The following is a 16,019-nucleotide window of genomic DNA, read 5'->3' as shown; positions in this document are numbered from 1 at the left end:
GTTTAGTATTTTAAAAGTTTGATTAAATTTCTATACTATCAGATTTAAAAACGATATTCAGAATTTTAATATAAGAGCACAAAGGACCTAAAATTCCCTTTAAAGCGTAAAAATATTATGAATCCTGAAGAAAAATGTAAAAAAAATAAAATAATTTCAATAAAAATTGCGATTTGTATTATGTAAGATTTGGTGTTATCACCGGTATTGGTTAGGAACCGACTTTATATCCGGGCTATGTGATAGCTCATGAATGTGATATTTTTAGATAGTTTTAATAAGATATTATTGATAAAAAAAAAATATATTATTCTTAATATTTTCTTGTTGTTATATTCTTTAAAATAAGAGACTTTACCAAAACTTCGAAAATTATGTAAGGATACCGATGTTTCTGGGTTTTTTTTGTGTCTCGTATTTCATCATCAGCTTGTTTTCTTATGTATGGTTATATGTATTGCTATGACAAAAAACGTTTCTAAAGGCACAAAGGGAAAGGTATGACAATAATTCTAAAGGTACGAAATCAGTTTGAATTTGTCAATCCGTATTACATGTACATCAATTTCAACATACACTTTGTTTTATAAAATTTTATTCTGCACAAAAAACAAAGTATGTACAGAAATTTTCTAACATGACGATTCTTAAATTGCTTTATCGAAAACGTTTATAAGACACAAAGGGAACAAACAGTATGAGATTTATTCTAAAGGTAGAAAATTGGTATGAATTTTTCAATCCGTTTTTCAGAAATTTCAATCTGACACACTTTGTTTCATAAAATTTTATTCGGAACAAAACAAAGTAGTTGTATTGAGAGTGAATTATGTTGTATTTGTACAGCTTTGAATGTTTCAATGAAGAACTCTCTGATTTTTTTATTCTTAAATTTCTATAAAAATTTTCTCATTTTTTTTTTAAAACTTCAATAGGCGATGTCTTTGATCGCCGCTTGTGAGATCTGTATTTAGAAAACTGGTATTTTTATCATTGTGCATAATTATATCTGAAGTTTTCTTTTGTTTTTCAAATATATTAATTAAATACACATTTTTCCGAAAGAAATCACTTTCCCCCATGCAATTCTATGAACAATTTCAGTTCCCTTGAGCACTTATCAAGCTCTTTTGTGGTCCTTTGTGCTAACTAATACTTTCATACTTTTAAACATCAGTATGTTTTCATTTCATTTTGTTTCGTTTCTTCCCGCAGTTTTTTCGTTTCGCAGATTGCAGGTACCCCTCTCTTCACCCCTTTTCTATTTTTGATATTTTAATCAAAATTTTAAAAATCAAATTTTCAAAAAATGAAATTATCAAGATTGCACTTTTGGTTTAGTATTTTAAAAGTTTGATTAAATTTCTATACTATCAGATTTAAAAACGATATTCAGAATTTTAATATAAGAGCACAAAGGACCTAAAATTCCCTTTAAAGCGTAAAAATATTATGAATCCTGAAGAAAAATGTAAAAAAAATAAAATAATTTCAATAAAAATTGCGATTTGTATTATGTAAGATTTGGTGTTATCACCGGTATTGGTTAGGAACCGACTTTATATCCGGGCTATGTGATAGCTCATGAATGTGATATTTTTAGATAGTTTTAATAAGATATTATTGATAAAAAAAAAATATATTATTCTTAATATTTTCTTGTTGTTATATTCTTTAAAATAAGAGACTTTACCAAAACTTCGAAAATTATGTAAGGATACCGATGTTTCTGGGTTTTTTTTGTGTCTCGTATTTCATCATCAGCTTGTTTTCTTATGTATGGTTATATGTATTGCTATGACAAAAAACGTTTCTAAAGGCACAAAGGGAAAGGTATGACAATAATTCTAAAGGTACGAAATCAGTTTGAATTTGTCAATCCGTATTACATGTACATCAATTTCAACATACACTTTGTTTTATAAAATTTTATTCTGCACAAAAAACAAAGTATGTACAGAAATTTTCTAACATGACGATTCTTAAATTGCTTTATCGAAAACGTTTATAAGACACAAAGGGAACAAACAGTATGAGATTTATTCTAAAGGTAGAAATTGGTATGAATTTTTCAATCCGTTTTTCAGAAATTTCAATCTGACACACTTTGTTTCATAAAATTTTATTCGGAACAAAACAAAGTAGTTGTATTGAGAGTGAATTATGTTGTATTTGTACAGCTTTGAATGTTTCAATGAAGAACTCTCTGATTTTTTTATTCTTAAATTTCTATAAAAATTTTCTCATTTTTTTTTTAAAACTTCAATAGGCGATGTCTTTGATCGCCGCTTGTGAGATCTGTATTTAGAAAACTGGTATTTTTATCATTGTGCATAATTATATCTGAAGTTTTCTTTTGTTTTTCAAATATATTAATTAAATACACATTTTTCCGAAAGAAATCACTTTCCCCCATGCAATTCTATGAACAATTTCAGTTCCCTTGAGCACTTATCAAACTCTTTTGTGGTCCTTTGTGCTAACTAATACTTTCATACTTTTAAACATCAGTATGTTTTCATTTCATTTTGTTTCGTTTCTTCCCGCAGTTTTTTCGTTTCGCAGATTGCAGGTACCCCTCTTTTCACCCCTTTTCTATTTTTGATATTTTAATCAAAATTTTAAAAATCAAATTTTCAAAAAATGAAATTATCAAGATTGCACTTTTGGTTTAGTATTTTAAAAGTTTGATTAAATTTCTATACTATCAGATTTAAAAACGATATTCAGAATTTTAATATTTTTATTATTTGATTAGAATTTCAAAATTTCAAAACTTTTACATAATATTGAATTTTGAGAATTTTAAAACTTTGATCAAAATTCTAAAGATCTAAATTAAAATTTCAAAACTTTTTAAAACTTTGAATTGATAAGACTTAGTGTTACACGGGCCCTTTCAAATAGCCCGGATATAAAGTCGGTTCCAAACCGATACCGGTGATAACACCAAAATCGTACATTATAAAAATCGCAATTTTTATTGAAACTATTTAAATTTTTTAACATTTTTCTTCAGGATTCATAATATTTTTATGCTTTAAAGGGAATTTCAGGTCCTTTGTGCTCTTATCAAATTTCTTTGGGGTCCTTAGTGCTCCTGTGTGCTCCTTTGTGCACAAAGGAGGTCCTTTGCGGTGTTTTTAGAGACCGCATATAAATACCTATTATGTACAAAATGCTTCAAATATATGTATAAATAATAATGGTACGTCTAAAAACCGTTAAGGATCTCCTCGGTGCACGCAAGACATAAAAAGTCACTTAGGACATGTATTTTAGTGTTGAGGGTATTCATTCGATTCATAACTTATTTCATAATCTTGTAATTTTTGTTTTGATAAAATTTGAGACATAAATACATGTATTGAGACATATAGTACATGTATTATATGTCTCTGATCTTTAAAGAAGTTATTTAAGTTTGAATCGGCTGTCACCTGTGTTTTGCATTGGGATGCCAAAACATTAATGTTATTTACAAAAATGCCAAAACCTGCAAATATATTTTAGGCAAAAAGAGACATTTATAAATCGATGATTTTTACACTAAACGTTTTTATAATTTGTTATAGAAATATTAATCAGTACATGTACATAGTTTTATCAAGGATTTGTATAGTAACTATACACATCCTTGGTTTTATAAAGTCCTTCATTGCTTCAACCCCTTCACGGTGGGTATGGTTGTCCTGCGAGAGAACGTACTGTGCTGGTGATTTGGTCCTGACGGGTGCTGGTGGGTCCTGATTCTGTGCTGGTGGGTTTGTTTACATTGTATCAGAACGGCAATAAAACGACTGTTTTGTTGCTTAATTTTTCTCTGATGCGTCATAAGTACCATGCAAAGTATATTACAACAATATAAAATTGCAAAAGTCGTGCAAGTTCGTTAAACGGAATTGTCCTGACGATGTGCTGGTGATAAGAAAAACGGTCCTGGTTCTGTGCTCCTATGTCCTGGTTCTGTGCCTTTATATTTTAGTTAAAAGTGGCAAATATTCAGTCAAGATCATTGATGCTGTACTGTTATTGACTACTAGTAATTAACTGTTGTCTGCTTTCTTGAAATTGACATTGTTATGAATCTGTTTACTGTTATTATGAGAGAAAAAAACCCTATTTTTTATTCTTTTTATAATTAACTGTGATTTTATTTATTGGCCTGTTAATGGAACCCTTCTTGCCCCCTTTTAAGATAAGAAAATATGTTTACGATTTTCGGGATTACGATCATTTTGCAAGATCGCCAAAATACGTTGTAATTTATACAATACTTATATAAAGTAGATGATGTTGTATGTTTGTTGTCAATGGACAAATTTCCATAAGAAACCAAAGAAAGTATGTGTTAACAACCATACGTCATTGTACGACCTTCAACAATAACCCATAAAATAAAAATGTAAAAGGTTTTGTATAAAAATGGAGAGCAAAAATATAGAAGAAAGGACTTTCTGAGCGTTTGAATCATATGTCTTTAGCAGCTTAAAACACATTTGTTTGTGAAAAATTGAGTGCTGACTATAAGAATGACAATAGTATTGCGGGTTTGTTTGTTTGGTTTTTTTTGGGGGGATGGGGGATAAGTTAGAGCGAGGTTACAGTGAAAGTGTTAAGCTTGGAATAGTTTCCAGTAAGATTTAAAAGTTGTATTTTAAAAGAAAAATGTATCTTACAGCTATTAAGAATCACTTGCTGTATCTGTAAGATTTTTTCAACATATTTTTTTTGTCTGAACGGTTATCAGGTATTTTTTTCGAAAGTTCGATAGAACACTAAAAAAAATCAATATTTTATGAAAGGGCAGACTAGAATATGTCAGAGAATATGTCAGAGAATGAAGACGAGATAACCTAGAGAACATTAACAAAACTAAGATTTCTTAGCTTTTTCATTTCAAAATTCCAAAATAAATAAATATTTTTGATAAAGAATTACAGGGGAGGAAGTGAACAATGTGTCCTACTTTTCTATATTTAAATATTTTTATGAATAAAAAATCAAATGTGCCTTAATTATGATTGAAAATGAGTAAATGGAAAAACTACCAAACTAAAATACATTTTTATTTTAATATTGGTAATATCACTAAGCTTTTAAGTTTTGTGTGTCAAACACACCATCTCTGTAGTAATGACTCCTTATTAAGATATTTCACATCTCCATTTTTTTTCTGCATTTTTTTATATTGTGAATTCTTAGTATTATTATATTAAAATATAGACTTAATTTATATTTAAAAAAACTGAATCTAAAGCCAGATAAATCAAACATTTTTGTTTCTATCTATCCGTTTTCAGGACTTTAACAATCAACGTAAACACGCCTGGAAAGTAAAATGCGTACTCGGCTGTCTTTAATTGACCATTTTTAGACACCCTCCTAAAAAACAAGCCGGGGTGGGGGTTCAGAGATGCAAATTAAGTACTTAGATCAATATTTTATATTTTCGTGTATGGTTTATCACCCCCTCCTGTGGCCTGTCAATTACGAAAATGTGCAAACTGCAATAGTATCAAAACAGCACAGACAATGAATAATAGTGATATAATTTTGTACATATACATGTATAAAGGGGAAACTTCTTGCAAAGCATAATTATTTATAGTTCATTATTATATTTAGTAGAAAAAGAGAATTTGGTGAAAATAAAATCACTATTTTTGTAGAAAATTCACAGACCTTTGTACAGAAATTTTTGTTATGTTTAGCATGGGATCAACACAAGGATACATTATCCTTAAAAATCTATTTAAAAGTATTTGAAACTAACGTTTGCTTTGTTAATTGTGCCTTCAATTTCAAAAATTAAAATATCTCGTAACTTCATACTACCAATTGAGTATAAAACAAGTAAATAAGTTTAAAAAAGAAATTCTTAGATTAAACACCTAGATTTAACTTTAAAAAGTCATAACAGTTTAAAACAATACAAATCTACACACACAAATAACTGGCTTAATTTCAACTGATTTTCAACCCGAATCGCTATAAGATCATATATAAGCTCAACTGTGTCGAGGGATCGTGTGAGGTTCATTTATTGTCTTGGCGTCCGTATTACAATGACCAAATGTTACCAAATGATTTTTTTCAAGAGTGAATCTAGGAAAAACAATATTCATCAACAAACCAGACCACTGTCTGTTAAAATGTATTCGAGTTTTTAGTTACAGCCGATTCCATTGAGTATGTAGGCAAATGTTATATCTTTGGTTAGCTTGCTTGTTAGCTAAACCGTGAAGTCATTGTTAGGTAAGGTCTATACCCTCCTTTCGAATAAGCCTGGTCCTACAGACAGAAAGATGTGTCATTTGTCGGACTAGTCTACTCTTAAAGTAGGGTAGTTTACATAACCTAACAATGACTTTTCTGTTCAGCAAGCAAGATAACCAAAGATATTCCCTTTGTCTACACACTCATTGAAATCGGCTTTAATATTGCAAATGTTCAAGCAATTAGGGCAAAACTTACCGAGTAAAAAAAAATCAAAATGTCTATCACCTTGCACATTTCAGAAAATTCAGATCAGATAACGAAACTGTGTCCAGCAACATTTATAAGCAATTTAAGATTTTGACCCTCACAGTTTCCATTCACCACAAATATTCTCGTTACAACGAATCAAATACCAGTTGCAGCCTTTTGTTTATCTATTACTATATATGTATACGGATAAAGTTATGAAAGGCAGCAGGGTCACCAGGGTGAGGAGTCCATGTCATCTGAAATAAATGCTAAGCATAGATCTAGAAAGCGGCAGATAATCATGGCATTAAAAAAACTCTCTTCTTTTCGACTTTTTTCGAACAAATTGACACATAAAATGAATTATATAGTATTATGGAATTTTTAACTTGTGTTCAATTCATTGGTTACACCTTTTACTAGGATAACAGTCCTGTCAAGTATGAGCTGGGTAAAATATTTCAGAAAAGAAGATGGAAATGTGAAAGTTTCCGTGCGTCAGGTGCAACAGCATACGAACAGCTAACATGTCTCGTCAGGGTGGAAGCTAAAAAGTCCACGAAAATTTGATTTAAAACCTTTATTCGTTCCAACAAAGATATTGTGATTTTGTTGAGGATTTAACCATCTACGACAACAAAATTTCTTTTTTTTTTTTAGAATTTACAGCTCTTCTATAAATATATGCAAAGCAAACCATTGATTAAATTGCTTGCTATGATTGTTTGGATGTTTGTAAACGACAGGTAAGTAGTCTGTTTACTATATACTACAATTTATTTGGAAAATAAACATTAACTTCAATTCCTGTCAGTTTGTATTTGTCCAATCAAATCCCAGTATGTATTGAAACTCCGCCTACCTATTGTTTGAAAACATCCAAGCAAACATAGCAAGCAAGTCAATCAAAGTTTTTTTTTTGCATGCTTTTATAGAAGAGCTGTACTATATAATGCAAGGAAGCGTTTAAGTCTTTCGCCAAAAAATACTATCAATTTCTTTTTGTCCTATGTAAACTTACGTACCATTTCCTTCCATTCATGATCATTAAATTGAACTGTAAAATATTGCTTGGTACCTTCTTAATTCCTTTATGAGTCTTATGTAAACATAATTATGACAATAACTGTTGTGAGAACAAGATTCACTGCACACTTTTAAAGTTCTGCTTCATCAAACATTAAAATGTGAACTTAAGTTTTGAGACTTTTTTAATCTACACGATTGGGATTTTTGTATATGAGAACATGGTTTATCTATTAGTTGAAAATGCGGCTTTGAACTAGCTTTCAGTACCTGCAAGCATTCGTTATTCAATAATGTGTGTCTTTGTGTTATTATTTTATGTAATAAATTGTTGTGTTGGTACACCACTGTAACAATGAAGGAGGAAATGAGGAGGGTTGGTTGGGTGGAAGTGGGGAGGGGTATGCGGAGCGCTAACAAACATGTCTATGCGGCATTGGCTTTGATCATTGTTGAAGCATCAATGTAAGGGGCATTTAAAATATCTTAATAAAACTATTCTTATTTTAGATACTATATATTGTTATCTGATATTGGACGAAAGATGTTGCCCTTTTATGTAATTATTTAATACAAGTTACGATCATTTCAAAACACATATTAAACAGCCAAATGGATGCACAAGAGCTAAAATAGGAGTCATAGATCCTATTGACAACAATTATCTGCCCAATTTTATTGATTTTGTAACATTTGTTTCAAATATGACCAACTTCTTATCCAAAATCACCAGCACCGTATCAGGACCCACCAGCACAATGACAGGACCCACCAGCACAGTATCAGGACATGAATAAATTGAGAAAATGCTAAATGTTAATAAATTGCAATATTTTTTCACAAAATAGTTTTGTCGCGTGGATTGCGGTATAGAAAGCGGACTCTATGGGCATTTTTGTTTTATTTTTTCAGTTCGAGATTTTCTGAAAATGAGCATTTCTGTGTTACGCTTACTGAAAAAGTTTAGAGGGTCAACTTTTTAATGGTTTACATATGAACCCATAAGAAACAAAATTGAAAAATCTCAACTGTTTTCTTCCATTTTTTATGAGTGAAAACGTCAAAAATCATTATTTTCGTCTTTGTTTACATTTTTTCATTGATCACCAGCACCCGTCAGGACCAAATCACCAGCACAGTACGTTCTCTCGCAGGACAACCATACCCACCGTGCCCTTGGTGAAATTTAAATGGCGAGACGATAATTATTAAACTATCTATCTATCGACATGCGCCGTTATTTAGGATTTTAGAATACGTCACGGATGACCGATGATCATTTTCAATACCAATCATCATTTGAATTTTGTCAATTGATCTTTAATGATTAGGACTGATTGGTGATGGCAAAGAATGTGTCTCTGTTGATGGTTATAAACACATAGAAGTAAACTTTACAAAAAAAAGTTTACTTGGAAAAAAATATAAAATTATATGAATATGCTAAATAAATTTTTCTTTGGTATGTAATAATCGAAGACGTTTAGAAATATAAAAAATCTTCACATAGTTGGGAAATTTTCTATTCAAGTTATATCATTTAAAAACGTTAAGAAATATAGATCTTTTTCGATGTACAATTTGGCCCGCTTGGAGATCTTAATAATTATTTGCATACTTTCGTTTATTTATATTGCTGAAATTCTTTAATAAAAAATTTGTACAAGCTCTTGCTATAATATAATGAAACTCGTCGCCAATATCACCATAAATACTTAGAGAACAGATACAATCTTATCCTAAATAGTTTGCCATCTAACAATTCAAAAAGAAATTTCGAGTCGAAACTGAAGTACCAAATCTTTAAAAAGAATCACCTTTTTTGTAACAGTATAGACGTCGAAAATTAAACTGTATATATATATTCTTTTTTCAAAACTCCTGAAATAATTTAAAATGATCTTTAGACAGCTTTCATATGCAAATCTTTTTAGAAGTATGTGAGCGTATTACCCCCCCCCCCCTTTTGTTCCTTCTATAAAATTTATTTGTAAACGATTTTGTGTCTTAATTTGTGTTTGCTAATTAACTGCGGTTCATGCTGTCAAAAGTAAAAATGTCTCCTTGTGTATAAGTTATTGATAAAAAAATATTTGAATTTTGAAGCCGCCAGAAGAATAAATCATTTCCTGAACTTAAATTCATTTATTTGTAAATAAAGACAATTTGCCTAAAACATTCTCTCATATATTTAAACAATTGTAAAATAATTAATTCAACGACAATTGTAAAATAATTAATTCAACGACTTTCTTTTACTTTTCTTCTTCAGTTTTTTTTTACCCATTGCTCTTCAATTACTGATCACAAATTTTTCGGATGCTTTTTATCCTATTTTCGTATCGAACTTACATGTTAGCAGTTGAACGGAATTAAGTACATATGTCAGGAATTTACAACTTAAATTTTCAACAACAAAATTCCACACTTTTTTACTGGGATTTTTTTTTCTGTTTTGAAGGCGCCACCAGTGACCCCGTAGCACACATAACCAACACCTCACATGGCGTATTCACGATGTTGAGGTATTGACATACAATCACATTTATCAATATACAGCAAGTAGGTAATTTGGTGTTGAATGCCAGTAGGTCAGAATTTGTTAATTGAATTTTACCTGTAAAAGGGTCACTAGCTGTCAAATTCATGTTCATCGATTTTAATCAAATTCACATAACATGTGGTGTTGAATTGTTTATTAAAATTCCACGCCCCATCTTGGCTGATATGCATAAAACCATTATTTCATGAACCTGCATGAAATATTGACTTATCACAGAACTAAAAAAATAAACCACCGAAAGTCCACATAATCGGATATAGAGAATAACGGGCAAAGAAAAAAAGGAATAAAGAATAGTGAAAGAAAGAGAATAATGGTAAAAAGTGTAAGTCATTAAAAATATAGTTTAAAAAAAAGAAGCCTCTTGCATCAATTTGAGGAATTTACCCAAGATTAATTTTACGGCGGCTTATTTTATTTTGGATTAAAAATAAACACAATTGACAAGTTTCCTTCCCCTGCATTTTCGATCGCACATGTAAATAGCACGTTGGTCTCAAATAAGACACTGATACATAACAACGCTTGCCGTCAGTATTTGAAAATATTAATTAAGAAGGTATAGAAAATTAATGCACGCACACTATTATCCACCACAGGCCTAAATCGTTAGTCCGCAAACAACGAGGGTGATAAAAAACCCCAGCACTTTGAACACAACCACCGGCATGCTATGAATTTGAAAGCTTCCCAAATTATCAACTATCAAGTTCAGGGGCGGATGCAGGAATTTTCGAAAGGGGGGTGCTAACCCAGGGCAAAGGGGGGGTGCAGGGGGGTGCAAAACATATGTCCCGATACAAATGCATTGATCGGCAAAAATAAAGGGGGGGTGCGCACCCCCGGAACCCCCCCCCCCTGGATCCGCCACTGAAGTTCTATTAACCATAGAAAACGTTTTTCCTTCTTTATCAAAAATGAAATTTAAATCAATTTATTCATATATTTGACCGACTAGAATTAATTGGGGGAATTTAAACCAATTCCTATTGTAAGTGATAAAACTATCAGATCATATCAGGGTGATTGAAATGAGGAAAAAGGGGGGGGGGGTGATCAGGTATTTTGGGGGGAAGAAAGAAGGGAGGGTGAGTCCCTCAGGGGTAATCCCCACCCCTTCAATTTGAGAATATGCTATTATCTTGTAAACGGTTTAGATCCCCACCCCTAAACCATATATATTCTTGAATGGGACAATAAAATGAATCAATTAAAATTAAAGGGAAGTCCCTGGGGGGTCACCCCACCCCATTCAATTTGAGAATGTGCTATTATCTTGTAAACGGTTTAGATCCCAACCCCTAAACAATATATATTCTTGAATGGGACTATAAAACAAATCAATTAAAATTAAAGGTTAGTCCCTGGGGGTCACCCATCCCCGTTCAATTTGAGAATGTGCTATTATCTTGTAAACGGTCCAGATCCCCACCCCTACACCATATATATTCTTGAATGGGACGATAAAACAAATCAATTAAAATTAAAAGGAAGTCCCTGGGGGTCACCCCGTCCCGTTCAATTTGAGAATGTGCTATTATCTTGTAAACGGTCAAGATCCCCACCCCTAAACCATATATATTCTTGTATGGAACAATAAACACATCAAATGAAATATAGGGAGAGTCCATGGGGGGTCACCCCCACCCTCACATGTTTGAAAAACTTTAAATGGTTGAGATCCCCAGTGGTTAAGTGAAAAAAATTCCGGATCACAGGGGGAGGATTCTAGGGGTTGGAAGTTCAACTTGGAACCCCTCCTTTTTTTTGGACACTCGATGCATTTGAATGGGAACATATAGTTGGAACCACCCCTCCTAAATCTTGGGTTGGGAACAGGGAACCCCCTTTATAAAATGACTGGATCCATCCAGGCATACCATCTGCCTAGCTATTAAGGCTTTAAAAATATGAAATAAATCAAACAAGGAAATTAACGGTGTAGGCAACTGTTTTGAATTTTAAAAAAAGCCTTTATTAACAATGTTAAATTTTGTGTGCATTTATTTTTGCTTATTTTCAATAACAAATAAATAATGGACAGAATTGCGTGATTGATTATTGTAATTTACGAAAAATCTGCATACATGTTATAAAATGGGAAGTAGAAACTGGGAATTTGTCAAAGAGACAACAACACAAGTGACAACCAAAGAGCAGACAACGACCGAAGGTCACCTATGGGTCTTCAATGCAGTGAGGAAATTTTGGCACTGGTCTTCAGCTCATAAATATGTCTCAGAAATGAGAATGATATACAGCTCTCATTTGCATTAATAAAAACCTCACAATATGTTCTGAATATCAGAATATACAGTATTGCAAGATACTCTCATATTGTACACATGGAGCTGAGAAACTGTAAAATTAATCATGCTAATTTAACATTTAAGTCCTCGGAATCAATCTTAATATGCATACTGTTGTACAAAGGAATATAAGTATGCAAAAGACATATATATATATATATGGTCTTCAAAAATAAGAGTATCAATGCTATTAATTTATGACAAGATCTTAATCAAGTAATTATTTTGGTTTGTTTAAATATTTAGGAGGTTAGTATGACCTCCTTTTTTGTGATGATGTTTTCCTTTTAAGCTGGGAAAAATTGTTTGTATCAACAAAAATAAAAACACAAAGTTAATCTAGAATTATGTTTTTATCATTTTTTTATGTTTAGATCATGTAGATTGTCAGCAAGATGAAAAGAAAAAAAAATATGCAGCTCAAAAGTCAAAATGTGGATAAGCTGAGGTTCAAGGTCCTACTTTTGCAGATTTTCATATTTTGCATGAATGAATTTAAAGTTTATACCATGGACAGCAGAGAAAGAAAAAAAACCTTTTCAATTTTCCTGCTTCTGAAGGATAAATGTAAAACATCTTGTTTTTGGTAAGTTTATGCTCTGTTTTAATAGTGTTTGTGCATTCATCTGTCCAGTCCTTCCTCTAAATTGTATCCTCTTTAATTTCAGTAAGTAGCCTGTGGATTTACATATATATACTCAAAATTTAGTACTAATATTAAGGGATTTTAGCATGACATCCTGTCGAATGCTTGTTAATCATGTTTATGTTCCAGAACATATGAGTATTTAGACTACGCGTACATCTGCCCAATTTTAAGAAGTTGGTTAAGTTTATTAGAAACAAATATACATTACAGATCAACATAACTGAAATCTTTAATAGATTAATACAAAAAGTTTAATTGCAGTAGAAATAAAAATACATGTTTGGTTGAGCTCTGGTATTAGACGGTACAAGTACCGGGTATACTCAAATGGTCTGATTGTATGCATATGGTCGGACTGTAAGAGTATACTTATATGTTTGGGACCGTAAACGTATGGTCCAAATACTTATATGGTCTAGAACATTTATACATGTCTTAAAATTAGTATCTGACAAACACGTTGGTGTTTGTGAACTTGGTAATAAGTTATTCTATAGAAATATAATGTTTTCAGATTATAAAAATAAAAAATATCCCATATTTACTTTTAATAAAGAAGAAGATTATTGATGTATGTATAACTGTAAAATGAGTCAGCAAGCCAACAACACAAAAAATAAGTATAAAACAATATATTTTTTTTGTATCAATGTTATAATTTCCAATATGTCCGAAGATTTCAAGGTATTTTACATTGAAATAAAACACAAATTGAACTCTGTCAGAACTTCAAAAGCTTAAAGATATATTGTTTCTGTTGTCTGCATTTTGTATAATATATTGAAATTCTAGTGAATAATGGAATATGTTATTATAACTGCCTAAAGTTTTAACATTGATCTTTATTGACTTTATATATGATATATATAACTTAGGAAAATACCCAAATGTTATAAAGCAGAATAAATTAATTGATTATTATATACCGGTAGTATTAGAATAGGAAGATGTGGTATATTGCTAATTTGACAACTCAGAGGCGGATTTAGAGGGGGGCCCAGGGGGCCCGGGCCCCCCCTTTTTAGGAAAAAAATTGGTTGCTTATATAGGGAATCACTGAAGCGTGACTCGAGCGGGCCCCCTCTTAGGTCAGTCAGTGGGCCCCCACTTATGAAAATTTCTGGATCCGCCACTGCAACTCTCCATCAGAGACCAAAGGATGTAAGAGGTTAGCAACTGATGACATTGGACAACCTTTAACAATCAGTAAAATCCATACCGCATAGCTATTTTTATTAAAAATCATATTATTGCTACATGTATGCAAATAATTTTATATAATACTTCAGATTTTATTGGTTCTTTTTCAGAAGGATTGAAATTCATCATCTAGAATAAATGGAGAAAACATAGAAACAAGACCAGAATAAATTCAAAGACAAAAGTTGGATCAGCTATTATTTTCATCACTCAGTCAATGATTTGAAGTTCTTTTAAATACCAAAGATATTGAAACCACAATAATGTCAATGTTCTGTGCGCTGAATGACCAAAAAGTGGACTAAAAGATCACACAATGCTGGATGATAAGAAACTATTAATGTTTTGTGTGGAGGGATATTGTGAAAAAAATAGATTTACTTAAATAGCTACTGTAAATTCAAGAATTATTGTGAGGGTTTTACATCTGTGTTGCAATTTTTCCAAATATAAACTTTATATTTGGAAAAATTGCAACACAGATGTAAACGCAATAATTTAAACTCCCATTTAGAAATATTTTAATATGAATTAAACTGATCTCAAAATCGTAAAAAATTAAAATCTCATATTAGTCTTAAATGACAAAAATCCAATAATAAATGCACGCAATAATTTCTGAATTTACAGTACTAGTATGTTCAGCCTTATATTAGAGTTTTTCATTGATTTCAAATGGTAAATAATAGTGTTTCAAGAAAGTATTCTATATTTCATAAATAAACATATATTGATACTTACATTATCTACTTTGTTGTTTAAAAGTTTAGTTTTGAACAGTTATAGAACAATATGTTGAATTAACATTTCCAAAGAAAAAAGATATTCAATTAAAAAGATTCATCTTATAACAATTTACTACCAAATAGGATACATTGTAACATACACATTACTGTATATTTATATCTATATATTTATAATTTGAATCCCATAGGAATTTTATTTTGTCCCATGGGATATTAAAAATCCCATGGGATAATAATAATCCCATGGGATTTTTTTTGTCCCATGGGACAACAAATATCCCATGGGACTACAATTATCCCATGGGACCAAAAAAAATCCCATGGGATTTAACCAAAATCCCATGGGATAATGGTAAATCCCATGGGATTTTGCCCTGTCCCATGGGATATTGAAAATCCCATGTTTTTATAAATCAAATAGAAAAATAAATATAATAGTAACAGTAGAAAACCAATGAAATTATTGAATCCCATGTAATTCCGCACATTTTGGTTATATACATGACACTGTAGCTCTTATTTGAGGCGGTGGCGGATTTGCAAATGAGTGTTTTGCAAATTTAAAGTGTCCAGTGTTATATGTCCATTTTGCAAGTACGTGTAGGCGTTCAAAATTGTCAACTCATACATCACCTGAAAAATAAATAACCAAAGCAGTATCTAATTTTAAAAATATTTACAAGAATTGCATTTAAAATATCCGTGACAAGTTTGTTAACCGGAATTCTGAAGTATTGGCGCTTTTTTAAGTCATTCATGGTCAAAGAAGGATAACATTTATTTATCTTGTTCCTTTAAATTTCATGTTGGTATAATGAGTACTAATATAAGTCAACCAAATGACACAATTGTCGTGTGTACACACTTGTTTATATTTAAAAGTTAATCAATCAACTGGGTGGGATGGTGGGTTTTTTGGTTCTATATTTGAGTTCAATTGTCTCCTGCCTTTCTCCTTGGATCCAAATTGAAAAAGGCTTGTTACGTCAGTTTTAAGGTTCAGCAGCCACCAATGAGATTATGGTATAGTAAACTCACCAATAACCAAGCAAAAC

General features: G+C 31.3%; 1 long non-coding RNA gene across 2 annotated transcripts; it reads left to right on the top strand.

Moving 5' to 3' along the window:
* Positions 1-10,316: 10,316 nt before the first annotated feature.
* LOC143065216 (uncharacterized) lies at positions 10,317-14,632 on the top strand. 2 transcript variants are annotated; one of them, XR_012975422.1, is made up of 3 exons: positions 10,317-10,385; positions 12,744-12,955; positions 14,329-14,632. It is a non-coding gene; the product is annotated as an uncharacterized LOC143065216 (long non-coding RNA). The 2 variants fall into 2 exon arrangements; XR_012975421.1 differs by lacking the exon at positions 10,317-10,385 and adding an exon at positions 10,392-10,619.
* Positions 14,633-16,019: the final 1,387 nt, after the last annotated feature.

The sequence above is a fragment of the Mytilus galloprovincialis genome, chromosome 2 (genome assembly GCF_965363235.1).
Source record: "Mytilus galloprovincialis chromosome 2, xbMytGall1.hap1.1, whole genome shotgun sequence".
Classification (NCBI taxonomy): Eukaryota; Metazoa; Mollusca; class Bivalvia; order Mytilida; family Mytilidae; genus Mytilus; species Mytilus galloprovincialis.
This window is presented reverse-complemented; position numbering and strand designations above follow the sequence as displayed.